This window comes from Amphibalanus amphitrite, unplaced genomic scaffold (genome assembly GCF_019059575.1).
Source record: "Amphibalanus amphitrite isolate SeventyFive unplaced genomic scaffold, NRLGWU_Aamphi_draft 002533F_arrow, whole genome shotgun sequence".
NCBI classification, from domain to species: domain Eukaryota; kingdom Metazoa; phylum Arthropoda; class Thecostraca; order Balanomorpha; family Balanidae; genus Amphibalanus; species Amphibalanus amphitrite.
Genome location: NW_024883953.1, coordinates 1 through 18,652, shown reverse-complemented (window position 1 = coordinate 18,652; position 18,652 = coordinate 1). Strand labels below are relative to the sequence as shown.

Below are 18,652 nucleotides of genomic sequence, written 5' to 3'. Positions count from 1 at the left end.
CCACCGCCAACTGAAGTCAGCTCTGCGGACCGATGACGACGCCGCCTCCTGGTCGGACCGACTTCCTCTGGTGCTACTCGGAGTGCGCACGGCCCTCAAGGAGGATCTCGGATGCACCGCTGCAGACCTAGTCTATGGTTGCAGTCTCCGACTTCCTGGTGACTTCCTCTCCCCCATGTCGTCGGACACTTCTTCTGATCCGGCTTCCCTAGCCTCTCGTCTCCGTGCCGCCATGTCGGAGCTCCGTCCAACTCCTCCTCGTCCTGGCTCCCGCCAAATCTTCATCTCTCAAGACATGCCAACCTGCTCCCACGTCTTCATCCGACGTGATTCGCATCGCTCTCCTTTCCAATACGTCTATGACGGTCCTTATCGTGTCCTATCCCGCGACCAGCACACCGTCACCATCGACCGTCTCGGGCGACGCGACACCGTCACCCTGGCTCGGTGTAAACCGGCCTTCACGGACAACATGCCTGCCGCAACGCCGCCTGCAGCACCGGACGTCCTGGTGAACGACACGCCTACTACAGCGACAGACAGCTCGGTGGACCGCCCGCCTGCTGCATCGTCTGCACCCAGCCGCTCAGGTGCCCCCGGCGGCTCTCGCCCGGCTCGCCGCGTGCCGCCGGGCCCGCCGCCTGCTTCGCCGCCCCCTCTCCGTCGTTCGTCGCGTCTTCGCCGTCAAACATCTTTTTATGGTGTTTAACTAGGGCGGGGGAGTGATATAGCCATGTACTTCTGCCGGTCACCGCTAGGCCCATGTACTTCTGCCGGTCGCCGCTAGATGCTGCGAACCGCGAGTTACAGTTTTGTTAATAGGTGTCGCTTTTACCAGTCTCTAAATTGCTAAAGCCTTCGATTAAGTTGTGCGCCCCCCTTTTTAACGTTCCGTTCGCTTAAACTGCTGTATTGTTTGGACAACTGCATTGGCTATGTGTATATTAAAAACCATATGTATTCGTTTATTACATTCGATGTTCTCGCCACATGTGTGCAATACTAGATAACTAAGTTCGTATGTAAAACTATATATGTCTCGATTTTGTGGCGAAATACAAGAGATATCTGTATCTTACAGTGTTTCTACTGGCTACACCAGCCAGAACCTAACCAGACGACACTCTACCAAAATCCAGTATACTTTACCAATACCCAAGCTGCTATTCACATTCCACCAACAAGAACAAGCATTCTATCAAGATTTGAAGTAAATGCTCGTATTACTTCGTATTAGGGAATTCGTTAGCAGAAGTTCTACGGAAGCTATTGTCAATGCCTCGCTCACCTCCTTCGAAGTCATCTTCCATCTTTACATATATTCACAAGCCTCCTCGCGTTTATCTGAAGCGCATCTCCCTATGATCACAACTCAGTTTCCTGAAGACACCATACCGCCCCGGACCTCCTCATCGTCTTCAAACCATCCTCCAGGGAAATAGTGCAACCACCAGGCCCTACTTAGACTCAAACTCAAGTGCAATCAGCTTCTTGGAACAAACCTTCTAGAATAAGAGAGAACAACCTTCCTGACCATTCTTGGACTTCAATCAAGCACAAGAATCGTTAACCTCCTGTCTCCCTGGATTCCATTCAACTCACGCTCTAGGACAAGAGGGAACAACCCTCCTTACTTACACAGACTAAGGGACGAAGAAGCCCTTCCCGATGCTGTCTTCCTTGATATGGATGAGTGACGTCCTCATGTACTCTACATTCTAGGACAAAGACAAAAAAGGACAAAGACTGGTCTTGACTCACCTTCTAGCCCAAATAAGGGGAGTTTTGTGAGACGAAGCAATCGGGTCCTTTACCCTCCAAGACCAAGAGTACGCTATCGAATCGATGCCTTGATGATCTAGGATGCCCTCTCACTTTCTATGACAAAGAGAGGAACCCTCCTGACTTTCATCGGACTTGCCCCCTGTCTTCAACTCCTTGAAACCTACCTCTCAGGATGAACAGGACACTGTCAATGTTACCCTCCTTGATAATGATAAGCAGCGTCCTCCTCCAATCCACCTTCTAGGTCAAATAAAGCACAAACCTGACCTTCCTGAGACTGCTTAAGTTACAACACACATCACTCTCTTTGTCTCCGTCAAGTTTCCAAACTTACCTTCCAGGACAAAGGCGTCACTGACGATCTAATCTTCCTTGATGATCAAGGAGGCTCACTTTTACTTCACATTCTATGACAAAGACTGGCCAAAGCCTGGCTTTGGAACTCACCTTCCACGACAAAAAAAAAACTTAAAATGTCTCCCTCTTTGTCTCCTTGGCCTCCTTGGAACCTACCTTCAGGCCGCAGAGGACACTTGAAATGTCCCCCTCTTTGTATCCTTGACCTCCTTGGAACCTACCTTCCAGCACGAGAGGACACAATATCGCCTTCTTTGTCTCCTTGGCCTCCATGGAACCTACCTTCCAGCACGAAGAGGACGCTGCCGATGTCGCCCTCCTTGATGATCAAGGAGGTCCGCTTGTACTCCACCGGATACATGCACTCGACTATCTCCTGGATTTGGTCGTTCTGCAAGTTCTTCATGAAGTCGTTCTCCAGGATGGCATGCTTGATGAGCGCCTTCGACCTGAGGGAAACAGAAAAAAAAACATAGTTACTGTTCTAGTTCATTGATTTCTTTGTTGATAGCGTTGTGTTGTTCATTTTTGACCTGGTAGAAACATGGTGTAATCTGATTCATTCCTCCATTCATTCATTCATTCATTCGTTCGTTCGTTCGTTCGTTCGTTCGTTCGTTCGTTCGTTCGTTCGTTCGTTCGTTCGTTCATTCATTCACATGTCATTACGTCCTCCTGGATGGATTGCTTGATCAGCGCCTTCCACATGTAGGGAATGAATATATTGTATAAGTTAATCATTTATAGCAATAAATTGTACGCCTTGGACCTGTTTGAAATAAGCCACCGTTCTTATGCATTCAATAATTCATTCTTTCAACATCACCGTATCATTCATTCTTTAATAATTCTTAGTCGATAGGCGTTATCACAAGTGTATTCGCGGCCATTGGGGCGACGTAAGAAAAGAAGAAACCAACTGGCCCCAAGATCTTTAAATTATCAGTTAGCATGCACCTTTTCCTTGATGTGTAGAGAATTTACCATTATTTGTTACAGAAAATTGCATTTAAAATCTTCCATTTATGCTTTTTTCATCTTTTGCACAATATGTTCTTTTACTAAGCTAGAAACACTAATTAGAAATAGTTCCCGCATCATCAAGAACAATAGGGAAGGCTTGAAGTGAATAAAATAATTTAAACGGTTTTGTAATCTATGTGAGGGCACTTCTAAAATTGCCTGTAGAAATATTGAAGGCAAGAGTTCAACTTTTTCACAAGACGGATGTCTATAAACCTATTTAACTTGTGACAACTCAGCCGGTATTTCGTCGCCTACAGCCCAGCTTTCCCTAGTGACCGATAGAGGCGCTGCTATCGATGTCCGCCCGTGCCGCCTAACGTTTTGCGTTCCAAAGTAATTTAAAGGATGTTTGACGTTGCTAGTGTTTCACTTCCTATTCAATCATTCCTGTTAGGTAGAAACTACAGAATCAATGCTTTCAATCATTCATGTTAGGTAGACAGAATCATTCACTCTTATTTTACAGTGACGCCTGGTACATTTCCGCCATCGCCAGAGTACACCCAGCAGAGTTCAAGGTCATCATAATCATGACACATTTCATGAGCACTCAAGTCAACTTTTCCAGCGGTGGAACGCCAGACTAAAACACATCCGGACGCTGTCATTGCCACACCCAGAAGACATTCAAAAATCTCTGCTCGCCTCCGGACGTATTCAGACCCCATCCAGGGCAGAATTGGGGTCATAAGACAGGTCCACTTCCAGCCGCGAAACTTTCCACCACAACTTAGCTAGATGGGATCGGAGAGCATCTGATATCAATGTGTGGTCCAGAGCTCGGCACTTTCGCTAAAAGCAAAGTTCGAGCATTCATGAGTACGTACAATTAAAGACATCGTTATTGAACTGCTATCGAGGTCTCTCCCAACTTTTTTCCAACAAGTCTTTCTCGCTATTTCAGCATTCTATTTAAACACATTCATGGATCAGATGAAAATAAAGGATAATCTCACAGCACAGCAACATACAATCAGTCTCCATAACATTCGCAGCAAATCATGCATCTGCTGAAACAATAAATGACCCAGTCGTTTTGCAAGTAATAAATTTTTCCCTTCATCTGAAAAGCCGAGTAGCCGTATATCAAACCTGTCATTGTCAATGCTGCCAGATGAACTAAGGAGCTTCCAGAATCCCGATGGACTGTTTTGTGGCGACTTTGGGCAGAAAAGGAGCTGCAATTACGATTCCGATCGCCAAAGTCCCGGTCGATGATAGAAATGATATCGAAAACCAGGAGGAAGTATTCAGGCTTGTCAGAAGTTTATTGCGGCGGTATTAGAAAAGTTCCAAATTTAGACGGGTTTTAACTCGATTACCCGAGAACCATGACCGATATTTGCCTTCAGTTGTTTTCATGAATGATGATAATTTGGGAAATACTTCAATCTCTCATACAATAGGTACACTCGGGGGCAGATTGATGTTCCACAACTCTTTATCCACCGGGTTCCTATGGCTCAGCATTGGCAGCAGCCGCCTGGTACCGGTAGACTGTGCCGCTTCACTTACTTGTCAAGCGGCACAGCCTACCAACACCGTATGCCACCGGTCTGGGTCGGTGGCTGGAAGGTGATGTGGGCCGCCTGTGACGTCAGCGCAGCGGTGAGGGCCGAGCCCGGAGGCATGGCTCGGGTCGGCGCGGCGCGGCGGCTGGCGAGGGCTGGGGAGTGAGGTGGGGATGGGAGCACGGACCATCGCGCGGCTGAGCGAGTGTAGTTAACTTTCGCGTCTCAAGGCGTCAATTATTCTACCTAACAATTGTGCTAAAGCAGTTGTTAAAATGTCCTATCCCCAGGACAGCGCCTATCATCATACTTGCCACGCACATTACGACACACTTAAACGTGGCATTGGGACAGCCGATAGAATTTATATCACACGTGCATCGAGTTGCGGAGCTACATTGTTTTTAACAGATAAGTATTAAGGCCTTGATTGAGCTCATTGGTGTCTATTATTTCGCACAGCAATCGTCCAGAGACGTGGGAACTGGGGTTTTTGGATAGCGCGGCGTCCCAACTTTAAGCAACTCTTACTTGTTTCTCTAATGTGTGGTCGCAGCCACCAATAGCAAACCGTTCCATCTAGGAACAAATAAGTCGCGCACCTGGGGGCTGGGACGGTTCGAACCGGGTTTCTCCAACCGGTCACCCCACGACGCTAGCGTGTATCCACTGAGCTGCCGAAACCAGCGACCACCCGCCGCGGTCAAACGCGATCAAATGTCACAATACTGTCATTGGCGGTCAGCGGGTGAATGTCATTTTGTTTTGTGCGGAGGAGGACCATTCTCGGTAGCTCAGTGGATGAACGCTCGTGTCGTGTATTGGCCGGTGGGAGAAGCCCGGTTCGAGCCCCCCTGAGTGGCCGACTTTTTGGCTCCTAGTTGGAACGGTTTGCTATTGGAGGCTGCGACCACATATTAGAGCAACAGTAATAGGTAATCGCTTTAAATTGGAGCGTTGGCTGCGGCGCTACTCATAACCCCCAGTTCCCACGGCTCTGGACGATTGCCGTGCGAAACAATAGACAGCAATCTGCTCATTCAAAACCTTAATACTAATATGTTATACAAAATATAGCTCCGCACCTCCATGCACGAGTGACATAAGTTCTATCGGCTGTCCCATTGCCACGCTTAAGTGTGTCGTATAATGTGCATTGCAAGTATGATGACAGGCGCTGTCTTGGGGATAGGACATTTTAACAACTGCTTTAGCACAATTATTAGGTAGAATAATTGGCGCCTTGAGACGCGAAAGTTAACTACACTCGCTCAGCCGCGCGATGTCCGTGCTCCCACCCCACCTCACTCCCCAGCCCTCGCCAGCCGCCGCGCCGCGCCGACCCGAGCCATGCCTCCGGGCTCGGCCCTCACCGCTGCGCTGACGTCACAGGCGGCCCACATCGCCTTCCAGCCACCGACCCAGACCGGTGGCATACGGTGTTGGTAGGCTGTGCCGCTTGACAAGTAAGTGAAGCGGCACAGTCTACCGGTATCAGGCGGCTGCTGCCAATGCTGAGCCATAGGAACCCGGTTGAAAAAGAGTTGTGGAACATCAATCTGCCCCCGAGTGTACAATCTCTCAAGCATGCATCATATTCCTGCAGCCCGCTAAAACACACAACACAAGTAAAATGAGAACTGACGCAGACAGGCAGACAGGCAGACAGAAGATCCAGCATAGCAACACATTTTGTCGCGGCGCAAACTTCTGCGCCGGAGTTCTAATCTTAAACTTTGCGGCTAAATGTCTTCATAAGTCGTAAAGTTGTAAAGCCGGAGAATATTTGGGATTCGTGCTGCTTTTAGTTGCAGAGCGCTCACTAGGACCTCGAAATGAGTGTGTTTGGTCACTTTGACCTCGAAATGAACATTGTTGGGAGGTCTGGCCTGCTCCTCACCAGTGTTTTGCAATAGATCTGCCGGTAAGGGCCTTTATAAAAACAATCAACTTGAATAAAACACCAAGACCATGTACAAAAGGAGTGAGTGGCTTTAGGGATGTCGATGATAGCTTGATCAAAATAAATGTGTCCATTGACGTTTAAAAATTAGTCAGAATAACTATAGCATACCTATTACACGCATTGCACTTGTCTGTGTTCGGTTTGAAGGCATCCGTGTGATACGGATTCTAACATGTATCACCCCATTCCCAAATCCATTATGCATCACTTCACCACCCAGAACCCTTCCTACTACCTTCCTATTTCCCATTTTCCGGTCCCACCGAACCCCCTCCCCCCTTCAACCTTTATTTTAGTGTTCCGGTAGGTACGACCAGGCATCACGTATTTGTGTATTGTGTATCAGTAGCGGCGGAACACCTTCAGTTAAGGGGGGGGCACTGCCGACTTTTGGTCCCATTCTTTCCATGCAACACTCAAAGGGTTTATGTATTAAAATGCCAAAATCAATGGGGGGGACACGGTGCCCCGGTGCCCTCCCCGTTCCGCCGCCTATGTTGTGTATCATATATTTGTTCCATAACCGAGAGGACTAGAATTGGCCCTCTCACTTTGAGCGGTAACTAAGGCCGATCCCCGCTACCTATATCCCAGTCCGTGAACGGCATTTGATTCGGACTCCCCCACCCCACCCCAGTCGTCAAGCCATAGTTGATCCGTCCACCCGACTTCAAAAGCGTCCAGTCATTGCCTCGAGTCGGCAGCGACCCACCCGGCGGGTTAGTTCATCAGGCTACCGCTAGGTGGCCACAAATCCGCTTGCATTGCGGTTATTAGGAAGCCGGTTGAAGATATCGCAAAATAGAAGGCACAGGTCGGAGGGCAAATAGGTTTGACGTTATGTGGGTACTGAAAGGATTCTCAGGAATGTATATTGTTGACGATATTGAAGAAAGTTGTCTAAAACTTACCACAAGAACAGATTACATGTCAGTGTATTATAAGGCACGTTTGAGGCGACTTCACCCGCCCAGATGAGCATCGGAGGTCCGGTGTGCAGGCTTCAAACCTGTAGACGACGAAAGTCGTAGTGGTTCGATTCCACCCTCTGGGCGGAAACTTTTCGATGTTCTACCCCAACGGTCGTTGCATGCTTTTCAGCCTTCTACCTCAACGATTATTGCATATTTTTCAACCTTCGACCTCAACGATCACTCAATGCTTCTCAACCTTCTACCTCAACGATTATTGCATGCTTTTCAACCTTCAACCTCAACGATCATTGCATTCAACTACCATTCTAAACATTGGTGCACCACTCTACCTTCGAACATGTATGCGATAAAAGTTCGTAGTGGTTCGATTACATCCTCTGGGAGACTACTTTTTTACTCTATCGTTACTCTAAATCGTCATGCTCGATGGCGATTTAACGATTAACGATTCATGTACGAAGTGATATACGATTAACGATTCATGATAAATGACGGTTTAGAGTAACGATTAACGATAGGTCTTTGCTGCATTTATACTGTCAGCCTGTCTATTTTCATCGACCATTGCTTTCCATCCATTCCCAACATAGCACCGATCTACCTTCAAACCTGTAGACGACTAAAGTCATATTGGATCGATTCCACCCTCTGGGCAAAAACTTTCCAAGATTTTAACTACCACTCTATTATACCATTACCAACCAGTCTATTTAAATCATTTTCAGCATTCCACCATTCTACCTTTGAAACTGTAGACGACGAAATTTTAAAGTAGTTCGACCCCATCCTCTAGATTTTGCCCTTCTTTTTTACCATCTAACCATTCTTTTCCAACGTTCCATCATTTTATTTCGACCATTTTCTAAGTAAACTTATGGACAGGCACTTTTCTACTCTGCCATTCTGATTCACCATACAACAATTCATTCGCAGTGAGGTGGGAAGTTTTTTTTTGGGGGGGGGGATAAGTCGGGTTAGAAGCGTGAGCTGATGACCATGACAGCTTGATCGGCGGGCTGGATAAACCATGCTATAAATAGACAGAGTTTGCGGTATTTACGCGCATCTGAACATACAACCGCATGCTGGATCGTAAGTCATAACGTTTCGTCTAGTTGTTTACTTAACCCGCGACCTGGTGGGGGGGGGGCTATTTTTTGCCCCCCCCCCCTCCAGACTTTTCGATATATCTCCAGAACCGCTGCGCCGATCGTCACCAAACTTTCAGTACCCTCCCGGACATCAATTTTACACATTGTGACCAAAAATTTTTCCAAAGGCTATGATAGGTTGGCCGGAAATGACGTCAGAGTGACGTCATGTTCTGCCGTTTTCGACCCAAAAAAGGGTTTCGCGGGAAGAGCTGTCAGGCCTATAGCTTTGCAAATACAGAAAAATGATAAAGACATAAAAGGTGTAGATTGGACAGGGCTACAAAACTGCTATCTCGGATTTTTGAAATTTTTGGATTTTGACCCCCAAAAATCAAAAAATAGATTTTTTGGATATAATAATCGAAAAATCCAAAAAGTTTTTTGAATTTTGCAAAAACCGGAATATATGTGATAGTCCTTACCGCCTTACATCCACATACCAAGTTTGAGATTGATATCTCTTTTTTTGGCGAAGTTATAGCGAAAAAACTGTTCAAAATTGATGACGTCAAATTTTCAAACTCAATTTTTTGCAATTCTAGACCCCGTAGCGCAAAACAAAGACCACCATTAGACTCCCCGTGACGAGCTGCATCGAATCAATACCCATTTTATGCAAAACTATCAACTTTAAAATTTGACCTTTTTTGGCCTTACCTTGACCTGACCTTGACCTGAACTTCACCAGAAAGTGACCTAAGCCGTACCTGATAGTCTTATAACCAGCACCATTGAGTTGGAAATGAAAAATTGGCCATAAAACATGTATCACACAACCTTAGTAAAGTTGGGCTCATGTGACCTGACCTGTGACCCTTGGTGACCTGACCTGTGACCTGACCTGGTATTGCTAGTGACCTCTAATAGCAACATATCTACTAGGCAACTGACGCCCTACCGCTGATTCTCGACAAAATGCGTTTTCCTCGGTGTTATAGCGCATTCCCTAGAAGACCCGTGAACGGTGAAACATTTCATCTTTGACCTGACCTGTGACGTCATCGGTGACCCCGAGATCAATGAAATTTGGTTTCCCTCGACAAATTTGACAGGCGTTTCGAACGCCGTTTGAATTTTGCGGATCGGTCCAGTAGTTTCGGAGATACGAGGGGGGCAAAAAATAGCCCCCCCCCCCACCAGGTCGCGTTATAAACAGACCCCACCAGGGCGCGGGTTAAGAGGTAGATACACTGTAGCGCTTTTCACGACGGAACATTGCTCCCCTCACTTATCGCACAATGCGATGCTGAATAAATGATGATGATGATGATTGATGATGATGATTGGGATAACACACCTATTTGATCTGGTTGATCCGTTTGATAGGTCCATGAGAAATGTTAATTGTTTACTTGAAGGGTCCCCACCTATCGAATGAAATGCCGATACTCTTTGCATCTTTGATTTCAAATTCAATCAAATAGGTGCCCAAAATTCTGTCATAAAAAGATACTTGAGTGAGTGCGTCCGAAATGCCTCGTCTCGGGATCCTAGAGTCATTTTGTCGCTATCTACTCTAGAATATATCGAACTCCGACTTTTTAATCGCCATCACCAACAGCGTCTTATCAGTGCCGGCTGTGTGTTATATAATCAAAACCTCAGGGTCCAAACTCCATAAAGGACCACACAGCGGCGGCTGTAAATACTGCTGATAGCTGCCACTTGAGATCGCTCTGATAGAGCGACCCCCGAGGCTCCGTTTGTGGGCAGGCGTAGAGACGTGTGATAAGTGGCCGACGGAGGCGAGACCATGTATCCGACGTGTTGCGCAGCTTAACCCGCGCGGGGCTGGGGTCTCCAGCCGAACGCGCGGGGCTGGGGGGGGGTAAATTTTACCCCCCCCCTGTTATCTCCCGAACTAACGGTCCGATTTGGAAAATTCAAACGCCAATCGAAAGCTCTCATCACGAACTACTAAAAACATGTACTTAATTTAAAGTTTGAGGTCAAGGTCAAGGTCAGGTCAAGGGTACAAATTGCAAGTTTCTACAGTATCGGCCTTGCACCGTAGTTGCCGAAGAATGGAGTCATGGACTGAGACTGATCGCCCAAAACGTGTTCTTAGGCTACCAAGACAATATTCGTTGCATACAATATCATTCAGAGGTCAAGGTCAAGGTCAGGTCAGGTCAGGTCAGGTCACCAAAAAAAACAAAATATAGAAAAGGGCATGTGCGACACATGTTTTATGGGTCATTTTACTCATAGAATTCAATAGGCACACTCAATAAGTGATATGGACCACCTCTGGATGAATTTCAGGTCAAGGTCAGGTCAAGGTCAGGTCAAGTGAGGTCAAATTTTGAAGTTGGTTGTTGAGGCCTAAAAAGGTGTCTATCTGATGCAGTTTTTTCACGGCGAATCGAATGGTGCTATTTTTGTTTCCGTACGAGGTCTAGAACTTCCAAAAAAGTCATTTTCAAAAATTTTGTGTGTCGTGACGTCATAAAATTTTGAATAACTCCCACATTTTTGAACCGATTCTTCTAAAATTTGGTATGTAGGTGCACATAGACCACTTCTCTGACATATATTCCGGTTTTTTCGATAGACTCAAAATTTTGGATTTTATAATGATTTTCCCAAAAAAGTCAGTTTTTTGAAAAAAATTAGGACAAAATCCAAAATTTTCAAAAAACCGAGATAGCCATTTGATAGACAAAGTAAAATTACGTATAACCTTTTTTGTTACGTCTTAATTCCTTTAAAAATGAAGATGTTAGCGGCGTTTGAACTTTTGCCGTTTTTGAGGCGAAAATGACGAACATGACGTCACTAAAACGTCAATTTCTCAAAAATTTTCCGACGGATTTCGCTCAAATTTTCAGGGAACGTGTCAAATTGACGTGAGAAAAGGTACTGAAAGTTTGGCGGCGCTGCGCGCCGCCGTTTTTGAGATATCGCGAAAATTCGCGAGGGGGGGTAAAATTTACCCCCCCACCCAGCCCCGCGCGGGTTAAGATGGTTGACGGCTGACAACCTGGTATTAATACATACTTTACGGTGCGTTCACTGGAGATTAACCGTGCGTTAATTCGAAGGTAGCCGTGCACCAATTTAAATTGGTGCACGCGCGTGCAGTGATGACTTTCTCGACTGAAGTTTTTCGGAAGGGTCATTGACTTTATTCTTAGAATTCCCATAAAAGGCCCTTTTAGTGGCATGGGCTAGGTTTAATTTTGATTTAAATTCGCACCGTTAAGCATGTATTAGTTTAACACATGGTTTCCGTGCATAAATGGTTTTAACGCACTCGTGGATGGAATGGAGCACTTGTGCGTTAACCCGCGAGTTGCTGGGGGGGGGCGTTAAACGCCCCCACTTTTTTCGCCGGGCCATAGTATAAAAACGGCGCGCCGCAGGCGCGCCAAATTTTGGGTACCTGTAGGGAATTGATTTAAGTTTATTGTGACATAGTTTCAAAAAAATCGGTCGGAAAATTTTTGAGATATCGAGGTTTTAGTGACGTCATGATTTCTGAGTTTTCGACCAAAAACGGCATATGTTCAAAAAATCATATAAAATCACAGAATAGACATACAGACATGCTGTAAACGCCATTAGACTGCCAATGCCATGATCAATCAAATGGCTATCTTCCATTATTGATTATCGTTCCGCATTTTCCATAATCTTGAACTGAATCTTGGCAATTTTTCGTGACTACTTCACGACCATGATATATGAATTTCTTAAATTGAACTTTTTGAGCCAAACACGTACACATATGATAAAATAAATGTCACCATCGTGTTCTACGCCCCAAATTACCTATAAAACATGTGTCACAGGCTGCGAATATTAGTTTTGATTTTCTGGGATATGTGCCTACCCGGTTGACCTGACCTTGACCCTGACCTATGCTTGACTGACCCCTACATGTAGCTGACACTCTTGTAGGCCTTATAAGATGGATTGTGCACCGTTTTGACAGAGTTTATGGCGAGAGGCGCCCATTGCGAAGTCCTGAAGTCCATGCTACTGAAAGCCCGATTTCAGGTGTTTGACCTGACCTTGACCCGACCTGTGACCTCAAAATTCAACTTAAGAGTACTCATCTGAAGCGTCTCGTCGCGCTCTTTCGTTTGCCGCCTCGTGCGTTTCGCTGCGCCTATTGGTTCTCGAGTTATCGGCTGGGGGCGTTTAACACCCCCCCCCCCCCCCCCAGCAAACGGTGGGTGGCGAAATACCCCAGCAACTGCCGGGTTAATGCACTCGTTTCACTCGTGCATTAACCCGCGCCCTGGTGGGGTCTGTTTATAACGCGACCTGGTGGGGGGGGGCTATTTTTTGCCCCCCCTCGTATCTCCGAAACTACTGGACGGATCCGCAAAATTCAAACGGCGTTCGAAAGGCCTGTCAAATTTGTCGAGGAAAACCAAATTTCATTGACCTCGGGGTCACCGATGACGTCACAGGTCAGGTCAAAGATGAAATGTTTCACCGTTCACGGGTCTTCTAGGGAATGCGCTATAACACCGAGGAAAACGCATTTTGTCGAGAATCAGCGATAGGGCGTCAGTTGCCTAGTAGATATATTACTATTAGAGGTCACTGACAATACCAGGTCAGGTCACAGGTCAGGTCACCAAGGGTCACAGGTCAGGTCACATGAGCCCAACTTTACTAGGGTTGTGTGATGCATGTTTTATGGCAAATTTTTCATTTCCAACTCAATGGTATTGGTTATAAGACTATCAGGTACGGCTTAGGTCACTTTCTGGTGAAGTTCAGGTCAAGGTCAGGTCAAGGTCAGGCCAAAAAAGGTCAAATTTTAAAGTTGATAGTTTTGCATAAAATGGGTATTGATTCGATGCAGCTCGTCACGGGGAGTCTAATGGTGGTCTTTGTTTTGCGCTACGGGGTCTAGAATTGCTAAAAATTGAGTTTGAAAATTTGACGTCATCAATTTTGAACAGTTTTTTCGCTATAACTTCGCCAAAAAAAGAGGTATCGATCTCAAATTTTGTGTGTGGATGGAAGGCGGTAAGGACTATCACATATATTCCGGTTTTTGCGAAATTCAAAAAACTTTTTGGATTTTCCGATTATTATATGCAAAAAATTTATTTTTTGAATTCTGGGGGTCAAAATCCAAAAATTTCAAAAATCCGAGATAGCAGTTTTGTAGCCCTGTTGATTCTACAGCTTTTATGTCTTTATCATTTTTCTGTATTTGCAAAGCTATAGGCCTGACAGCTCTTCCCGCGAAACCCTTTTTTGGGTCGAAAACGGCAGAACATGACGTCACTCTGACGTCATTTCCGGCCAACCTATCATAGCCTTTGGAAAAATTTTTGGTCACAATGTGTAAAATTGATGTCCGGGAGGGTACTGAAAGTTTGGTGACGATCGGCGCAGCGGTTCTGGAGATATATCAAAAAGTCTGGAGGGGGGGCAAAAAATAGCCCCCCCCCACCAGGGCGCGGGTTAACACACTCGTGCTCCAATCCATCCACGTCGTGCGTTAAAACCATTTACGCACGGGAAACCATGTGTTAATATATATTGTACCACAGGGTGTGTGGTGTACGACGCATTGTCGAGTCCGGCCACCCAAGCGAGATCGCGAGCACGTTGGTCACCGCTGCCGGCCATGGCCACGACACGCGGAATGCCGGCCGACTACGTCTCCCGCGAATACGTACCGAGGCGGGTAGGAGACAACTGGTGTACGGGGGCGTGGACGAGTACAACCAGTTTTGTGAAATTTATGACGGCCGAACATCTTTTAAATATGCGCTCAGAAGATTTTTACTTCTGAAGCAGGCAGCATAACAATTTATCACTGACACTGACATGGCAACTGTTCTGCGATGTTTTGTACGAATGTATGTGTGTATGCTCATTTATCTATAACTACTCGTTTTTACGTTATATGACACTGCGTTAACCTTATTCCTGGCGGGCTCCGCCGGGACAAGAAACTGGCGGGGGGGCCGATTCGCCCCCCCCCCCTGAGATCTCGAGAACGAAGCAAGATAGCGACAAGCGGTAAACGGCATCGGATACGCATGGACAAGGTCTACAATTTTTACTAAGGTCATTTTCAGGTCAGGTCAAAGATGACGTCACAGGGGTCGAAAAAGTCAAAATGGCGGCGCTAGATATGGAGAGAGTTTTTCTCGAATAACTTTCGAATTAGTCAAGACAGGAACAAACTAAGGGCATCATCGTGATCTTCTCGTCAATCCGCATCGAATGATATATATGTTGACCTCGAAAGGTCAAGGTCAAAGGTTGACCTCAGGTCACGTGACCTCGAGGTCATCATGTATATCATTCGATGCGTCTTGACGAGCTGAACACAATGAGACCATCCACGCGTCTGTATCTTGTTCCTGTACGGAGTTATTGGCCAAAAACCTTTGGTGACCTTTGATGACGTCACATGACCTCACAGCTGCCCAACAGCAAAACAGACCTCAAGGTAGTGAAGGTTGATCGTATATGAAGTCATGTATGGTATATGGGGCCATTCCGACCCGTTTTAGTGGTAAAAACAGGGAGTTGATTTTTCCCCCATTGACTTATAATGGGGAGGTCGCGAAACTGACCTGACCTTAGGTCACCGATATCAAAATTCCGAGATATACAAATTGCACATACTGGTACCCTAACTAAAGCCTGAAGAGAAGAAATCGATCGCTCAAAAACTCTAGCTCTGGCGTGATTGCAAACTTTTCTGAGGTAGGGTCACCAAACCGCCTCTGGTGACCTGACCTGAGGTCAGATCAACTCAAAATTTTCAGACATGTTGCGTAGAAGCCTTATAGGAAAAGTCAGAAAATTTGAGCTTCCTAGCTCAACGCGTTTGGGAGAAATAACCAAAAAACCTCAGGGGGGCTCCTGAGGCCCCCCCCCGCCAGGAATAGGGTTAATGAAAAGCCGCGAAAGCGGATTAGCGTGAATAAATGAACTGAACTGAACAGCAGCGGTGTAGAGACATGGACGGAGACAATGTGGTGTGGTTAGGTAAGAATGTGAAAAGACGTTGCATGCAATGGCAGGACGTTGGTGAATTATCGGTAGGTATTGATAGAATGTCAGTTCCGTCAGCGATGGAACATGCGAGAATATGCGAGAATTGATATAAAAAAATTATCAATGAAATTTATTGCAATTAAATGGGAAATAAAATGAAAGACAAAACAATACCAGTATAGCGCCTTTTGGGGCGACTAACGGAGCGAGCGAGGGGGTGAGTCTTGCACGTGCAAAATTTCGAGGGGGTACCTCCAACTGACTTGTGCACGGCACCCTACTAACCGGTCTCTAGCGATGTGCCAAATTTGAGCGCAATCGGCCCAGCCGTTCTCGAGATCTGGGAGCGGCACCCTGCACGTGCGCACGTGCAAAATGGGTCCCAACTGACTTGTGCACGGCACCCTACTAACTGGTCCCTAACCGTGTACCAAATTTGAGCGCCATCGGTCCAGCCGTTCTCGAGATCTGGAAACGACCCCTGCACGTGCGCACGTGCAGCAGCACCCCAACTCTGGCACATGGATATGCAGTACCTAGTGGGTGCCTACCTACATGCCAACTTTCAGCGCAATCGGCCAAGTAGTTACCGAGATATTGCAACAATTACAAAACTGACACCTCTTCGTTTTGCACGTGGCACGTGCATAAGGGGTCACCCACATGCATCGGGAATAGTCCAATACTTGGAAGAAGGAATGAAGCTACCCTACAAAAATTACCGCGTGTAAATCGGTCAAGTGGTTGCTGAGATATAAGCCTCGCAAAAGCGTCCGCACGGCCGGCCGGCCGGCCGGCCGGCCGGCCGGCCGGCCGCTCATACTCGGAAATTTCCGTTAATCTAAGGAAAGACTACGCTCGCTTCGCTCGCTCCGTAATTATTTTCAGGACAAAATACAAGGAATAATTTGAAAAAGTAGCAGGACTTCAAACCCTCGACAACAAAAAAAGAAAGGCAGAATGCATTCATATTATATTGGCAACCTCCTATTTCAGCAATCTACATTACATATGATAAACGATATCTTTTTATAACTACACATATTCTTCTATCTATAACAAAGAGCACGCAGGATCACATTCACGTACAGTATTTCTGAATCCAAAAAGACTAATGCGTCCGAACATTGCTGCTAGCGTATTGCTCTTATCCAACTCAGCACAGTGCTAAGCAACCTACGCCAATCATCCAACTGTCAACTACATCTCGACGAGAGGTTTACACCACAATATGCATGCATAACAGGCAAATATTGATATTGTATGCGCACTTCCCACACACAAGCCGATAGCCCATTCTAAGGACAGCACAGGGCTGACTGAAACTAATACTACCATAACCTGCTATCATATATGCGCGTGTCCACAGTTCGTGGTCACACCTGTCTATAAACGAGCAGTAAACATCATTTCACGAAGTTGTAGGTGTTCTCTGGTATCACTGAAACCATCTATAGCACTGAGCGTCTGTTTCGGTAGTCTGTCTCAGTAGACCTATATCCTATCATCATCGCCACCATTTCCCTCAGTAGACTCTCAGTAGGTCTATATCCTATCATCATTGCCACCATTTCCCTTCCCCGCGACTCAGGCAGTAGTCCTCCAGTATGTGACTTTCTTTCACCGCTTCCATCTTCCTCTCCCTCTAACGTCCCATTTTCATCTCTATCGAAGCTCCAACCTTCCTCCCCGTACGGCCCTTCCTAGATGTTTTCTTACCGTACCCATGTTCCCCTTCCTACATCCCCTGGCATGAGTCATCATTCATCCGCTTCAACCTGTATGCCCTCTTCCAACCACATATCGCAGGTTATCTTTTTCAGTCCGGAAGGTTCTCATTTCACTCATCAACCAGCCTATCTATATCCTCTTTCCATCCATCATCCACAATCCTTACCATTGACCTACGTCTCCGATCATTTTTCCTACCATCCCGATTTCGATCTTACGGTCCCTACATAACTGTACACGTCTTCTCACCCTTATCCGTGCAGAAATTGTTATTCCCCCTTCTCCTTTCTCCTCCTTCCTACTCTTTCTCCTTCTCCTCTTCTATTTCTTGCTCATGCTCTTTCCCTTCCTTCTTTCCTTCTCCTTCTCCTTCTCCTTCTCCTTCCCTTTCTCCCTTCCTCTTCAGTCGATCTCCAGTTTCCTAAAGCTCCCCTCGATGCCGAACAGATCCGCCGCCGACTTCGCCTTCCCCCTTCGCAGCTTCTCATCAACACCATACTTCATGTAATCCAAGAAGAACTCCCTGTTCTCTTCAACCCTCTTCACCCACTCCTCCGCTAGCGTGTTTACGCTAGGAAGCGTGCCACCATACTCTTCAGGTAGGCACTCCGGTGGAATCGCTGAATGAAGGGACGACTGGTCCGATCCATGGAACCACAGTCTCTGCTTCATCTTCTCCTTCATGAAGCTGCGGAAGAGGTTGATGACCGGGTCCATGCCGGTGGGTGTGTTGAAGTAGTGCATCCCCTTCTGACGGACTGGGAAGGAGTCCCAGCAAGTCATGCCTTCTTGACGAGGGTTGGTGTCATGGACATGGCGTGGGCTAGGGTGGCGTCTTTGAGGTCGAGAAGGCCCACGATACCGGTCACTTGGAGGCTTCGTCTTGCTCGGCGAGAGAGAGAGCGGAAATCATGTTGGAGACCCGAAACATGACCTCTTGTGGGACCTGAAGATAAGAGAGAGTGTGGGGTGAGGGGGACAGGGTCAGATATCAACTCCTTGGGAGCCTGAAGATCATAGAGAGGTGGGGGGTGAGGGGGAGAGTTAGAATTGTCCTACGGAGGCACCTAACCTGAAGACGAGAGAAAGGGGTTGAAAATGAATGTGGTGCTTCTTCACCACTTGATATCATCTGGTTTTAGTTCCGATTCAAAGAGAAAGATTTAGAGAGAGAGAGGAGAGAGAGAGATAATTCTAAAA

The 18,652-nt window shown here is 46.5% G+C and overlaps 1 non-coding gene and 1 pseudogene across 1 annotated transcript; one reads left to right on the top strand and one right to left on the bottom strand.

Moving 5' to 3' along the window:
- Nucleotides 1–7,613: 7,613 nt before the first annotated feature.
- Trnastop-uca lies at nucleotides 7,614–7,700 on the top strand. The gene has a single exon. It is a non-coding gene; the product is annotated as a tRNA-Sec (tRNA).
- Nucleotides 7,701–16,677: 8,977 nt separating this feature from the next.
- Nucleotides 16,678–18,398, bottom strand: LOC122377115 (annotated as a pseudogene).
- Between the last annotated feature and the right edge of the window lie 254 nt (nucleotides 18,399–18,652).